Genomic DNA, 5,218 nt, shown 5'->3' with positions numbered 1-5,218 from the left:
TGGCTTGATGCTGCCCTGAAAGGTAAGCTGGCATTCTGGGGTAAGCGCCAAAGTAAACCGAACGATTGAGCTCATTAGTGTAACTTTCATCCCTGGATCGTCTCCAGCGTGTCAGTTTGCAGACGACAGAGTGTCAGGTGAAGTTGAGGAGGGAGACTTTGTTACTATTTAATGGGTGGGTCATCTGTCAGAGGCTCTGATGCGTGACACAGTCCATGGAGAAACTGAGAGACTGAGAACAACATGCCATCAGAAAACATGAACGTAGTATATTTTGTTTGAGCGGTATCTTTACACACTTTGCTCCATTTTTAACTCTTCGTGAAATTCATGGTTAAGTTGTGACATTATTGAGATCTCTAGAGGAGACATGTGAGGTTTCTTAAGGGAATAATCTGAGAAGCAAGAGACTAAGCAAAAGTTTCCACTCGCTCTGTTTAATCTAATTGCTGTCTAGAAGAAGCAGTTGAGATATTAAAGAGATCTTAAGGGATTTAAAAATGCTGATATAGTTTGATTTTCTGTGCCACCTGAGAAAGATCAAATCGAACATTTTCTGTCTTTGTGCTCTTTTCTGCATTTGGTTTTTAGCAAAGTCAGCAAAGCATGCTGTGTAGGTTGTGTTGGTCGTGCATTTGCACAGCAGATCCTCAGAAACACAGGCATCTGTGCTGTGCATACTGTACGTGAGCATAAAATTGCCTTTTAATTAGAAAGACACAGCCATATGCAGGTTTTTCTGATATACAAATCCAGGTCTCCCATTCAGACACTAAACTGCAAAATCAGTGCAAAAATAAATGAAAAACACTTATATGTTATTTATGTTAAATCCATCTCCCTCCAAACAGAAAGCACCCGTCATGTCTTTGTTTCATTGCCATTTTTAAGATTTTATTTCTCCTCTTTACACTCTCAAAATGTGCAGAAATTGTATCTTTAGGAGTACAACAGCTTGCCACTGGGACAGTACCCTCAAAGAGACACTTTGTACCTTCTTTACCCCTGAAGGGTCCATAATAGTACCATACGAATAGGCTACATATTGCTACCTTAAGGGTACATAATTACTCCATTACTAATATGCACCCTTCAGGGGTAAATAAGGTACAAATGTGTCCCTTTGAGGGTACTGTCCCAGTAACAAGCTGTTGTACCCCTAAAGGTACAATTTCTGCACATTTTTTTTCTCTTTTTCTGGCAGTGTAAATATATAGGCCTATATAAAATAAACTCAACTCACTTCATATTCTTACTCATCAGTTATATTAAACATAAGGAAATATATTGAGAAATCTAGCTTTTATACAGGCTACCCCTGCTAAAAAAAAAACAACAAAAAAAAAAACAATAAAGCCCAATAGAAACCATCACAGAAATTCAAATGGTTTCCATTAAAATACCATTATGAACCATTAGCTTTTTCCAGTAAAACCATTACAAAATTCCTTTTTGTAGTGTGTTTTGGGCATTTTTCCAATAGGATTTAACATCCCTCCAATAGAATCCATCACATACCAGTAGACACCATTATAGTTTCCATTAAAACCAATACAATTCCCATTATAACCATTAAAACCATTACATTTTCTATTGTTTTTTTCAGCAGGGACATTTTGATCAAATGTGGTGATGTGCTTATAAATCAGCGAAGTATACCACGTGAGTCATGATTAGTTATTATTCATATTAATGTCATAAATTTATCTAGATTCACAGGTAGCCTATGTATGGAAGGGGTATATGCTATAGCCTATATTTTAATGTAATGAATAACATTTTAGCGAGGTCGCTAGGAAGACGTTAAATCGTGAGTTTTGATGATGCGTGAAAAGTATGATTAATGCTGTAGTTTACAAATCTTTTAGTGAACGTTAAAAGTGCAAAGAAAGACTATCACCGTGTGGTGTCGCCAACCACTGAAACAACTCGGTTTGGAAAGTTCCCTGAATTTGTGTAAATCCATGAGTTTGTTGTAAACGTACTTAAATAATAATACTAAACGGGCTGAACTGGGAAAAGAGGGCAACACACGACCTGAGGGAGAGATTAGTGCGACATGCAGCGCTGATGTGTTTCTCTCTCAACTCTGTCCTCAAAGCGAGTTTGTTACCAAGCGGCAGGAAGGACCCGAGATTGTTCCAGTGAGCTGTATAATAATTTACCGATAACTGATATTATTTCAGAAACAAACAGTTTCATTCTTTCTGCTGCTTTAGTGTCGGATTTCACTGAGTCACGGAACTGTATGTAAATAATATGAAGCGTGACGTATCAGGAAGAGCACGACCCGAGCTACCCACAATGCAACACGACACGTTATATTTCACACACATTTCTTACTTTTTATTCGTTGTATTTGATTATACTAGTTCGGTAGACATATGGATAACACTCTTGAGCGATTCAGCTAGTGTTTAGCCGAGTTGAAAATGTTCGCTCACGGTCTCACCGTCGTTACGCAGCGTGTTGGCGTTGGTCTGGCAGCTGCTGGTTTCAGTAGATCATCAGTACACTCATGTTTTTCCTCAGATCGTATAAATCTTTCGCCTTTTACTAAAGATTTCCGTGGGGAAGAACACTATGAGTATAAAGTAATTTTTTGATGCCCTGCCTTTTGGCGGGGCTTCCTTTACTGGTCAAAGATAGATGAAGAAGTATAGTTGTTCAATGTATTTATAGTGCATCTATATAAGAGTCGTTATATAATAAATGCATTTAATTAAAATTATTTTGGAAGTTATACATTTGTTAAAATGTATTTGAAGTTACGCATAGGCTATCTCGTTTTGTGTTAAATGATACTATAATATATGAACGTGGATATTCTGTGAAACAACAAACGTGTAATAGATACGTTTTATATAATTTTGTAGGAACATGGGACGAATATTAATTTATTTTAGTTTTAATATTTGATCCATATTAGTTCAAGTGGATGTTTGCCATGTCCTTAAATTTGAAATGAAAAAATATTGTAGATTCACCAAATTAAAATTTTCAAACAAAACGTCCATTTAGCTATCTTGGGAAAACATGTTTTTGAGGATGTTATTTTGATTCGGAAAACCTATCAATTGATTACATGGGATTCAGTATCCCTTTAGCTAGTCTTTCCATTTAACTGTCAAATCCGTAATGGCAAGTTATTAATGACATCTTTCTAGAAGTTACATTATTTTAACAAGAAACAAACATTATTAACTGCACACAAAGTTACAAGCCATAAAACAGAATGAATGCTAACATTGGTTTTACAGTGTTTTTCATTCAGTCTAGTCTTAAAGTTAGTCTTTTTTTTTCTTCTTCTTCTTCTTCAAGAAACTCGTAATATTTTGAATTCTGTACAAAAAGGTAGGATGGTCTAATTTGAATCTGAAAAGTAAGACTGATGTCGAAACATTGTGGCTATGTTTATGCAGCGAGCCCCTGGTCTTTTTAGAGCTGTACACATGTAAAGTACTTTGGCAAATTGGTAGACACAGACACAGGCGGCGTGCGGACCCCTGCTGGCCGGGATGTGAACTGCAGGCGGGGGTTGGTGAGCGTCTGCTCTTCCCTTTGTTTTCCACCCCCTGTGGTTCTTGAAGCTTAAAATATTCTTTGTCTGATCCTGAATGTCTCAGCACTGCTTTTAAGTTTTACTCTATTAAAGAATCTTTTGCATATTGACCACATTTATATGCCTACTCGAAAACCGCCTGTTGCGAGAAAAGCGTTTAAAAGATACAAAAGCTACGCTTGTGTTTACACGCATTGTTCTTAACCCCAGTATTTATGCAGTTATCAGTAAGCAGCTGGTTTCGGAATCTTTATTCTGCGCGCATGCGCACTCTTCCAACACCTGATAGAACGCCACATGCATTTACATGTGAGCTCAACTGCGGTCGATTAAGTCCCTGAAAGGCAAGAAAACAGCAGTCGCGTTTAAATTATGGTTAAACCAACCTGACTTTCTGCAAAACACAGAATAAACCGTTTTCTTAAAGGTATAGTTCAGGCAAAAATGTTTCTCCAAAAGTGTATGATTTTGTGTCTTCCGTTGAATATTAAAGAATACTTTTTTCTTTTTTTTTTTGTCCATACAAAGTTAATGGACTCAGGTCATGTTGTTTAGTTCCCATCGTGCATCTTGTGTTCCAAAGAAGAAAGAATGCCACATGCTTTGTAAATTCATTTATTTGTGCATTCTAGCTTTATTCTTTAACTTAAATTTCTTACCGCTTTTATTTTTAAATAACGGAGTGCAGAGCTGGGTGGATTACTTACAAATTGTAATCCATTACTGATTCCGAATTACATGAAAAAAAAAAAAAAGCTAATAATTAAATCATAAAAACATTAAATTAAAACATAACTATAAAATGAAATCAAAATAAAACACTGAAAAAAAAAAGAAAAGAAATATTTTGTTTATTTGCATGTCGCGTGACCATAACCAACATCAGAGAACCATGAACATATAAATGTGATGCTTCATAAATATTTTAATAATATTTTAAAATCTCAGGGGTTTTTCAAATAAAAATATATTAAGTGAAAGGATCAGATGACAAAAAAAGTTGGTGAATTTGTGCATTTTAATGTGCTTGAAAGACAAACGCCTTCCAAAGTAATACACGGTAAAATAACCGACAGTGATAATTCAAATAAAAATTTATGTTCATCAGTAGTTGATGCAATGTTGAAACAATTCTTAAATCTGAAATTATTTTTGTAAATCCAGTGGTCAAATGCTATGTAGCCACGAGAATAATGACTGATCTTTGTGTGAAGTTCTGCAAAACTATGAATGGTTATGTGTGACGAAATTGATTATTTGAAGCGGTTTAAGGGCGAGTAAATTATCTTACATCTCTGTAAGTGCATGTATACATGGTCAATTATTATACATTCATCATGGAGTTTTTTTGTAGTGGCAGTGTCCTTGTTATATAAGGTTGTAGGTAGGTGTGTTTTTTCATTGCATGTGCACGTTACAGCATATCACCTTGCTCTTCCCCGTCTCAATTTTTCAGACAAGCCTGGGATGCATGCATACATTCATGTGTTTAAGTGTGTATTTGTAACAGTCTGTCTGAATACAAGGCCCATATCGTATGGGTAGGACTGTCTGATGTCAGTTTCTCCTCATCTTCTCTCCCCTGGTCTGAAGTAACAAATCCATTTCTGCATCAGTTTAGCTTTACTGAACCCTGCACCATGTCTTGGCCTCTAG

General features: G+C 36.0%; 1 non-coding gene across 1 annotated transcript; it reads left to right on the top strand.

The window, feature by feature from the left end:
* Positions 1-2,512: 2,512 nt before the first annotated feature.
* On the top strand, positions 2,513-2,628 carry LOC131527788 (U5 spliceosomal RNA). The gene has a single exon (XR_009267747.1). It is a non-coding gene; the product is annotated as a U5 spliceosomal RNA (small nuclear RNA).
* The last annotated feature ends 2,590 nt before the right edge of the window (positions 2,629-5,218 follow it).

Source organism: Onychostoma macrolepis, chromosome 20 (genome assembly GCF_012432095.1).
Source record: "Onychostoma macrolepis isolate SWU-2019 chromosome 20, ASM1243209v1, whole genome shotgun sequence".
In the NCBI taxonomy this organism is placed as follows: Eukaryota; Metazoa; Chordata; class Actinopteri; order Cypriniformes; family Cyprinidae; genus Onychostoma; species Onychostoma macrolepis.
The sequence above is the reverse complement of the archived record's forward strand: the minus strand, read 5'-3'. Positions and strand labels throughout refer to the sequence as shown.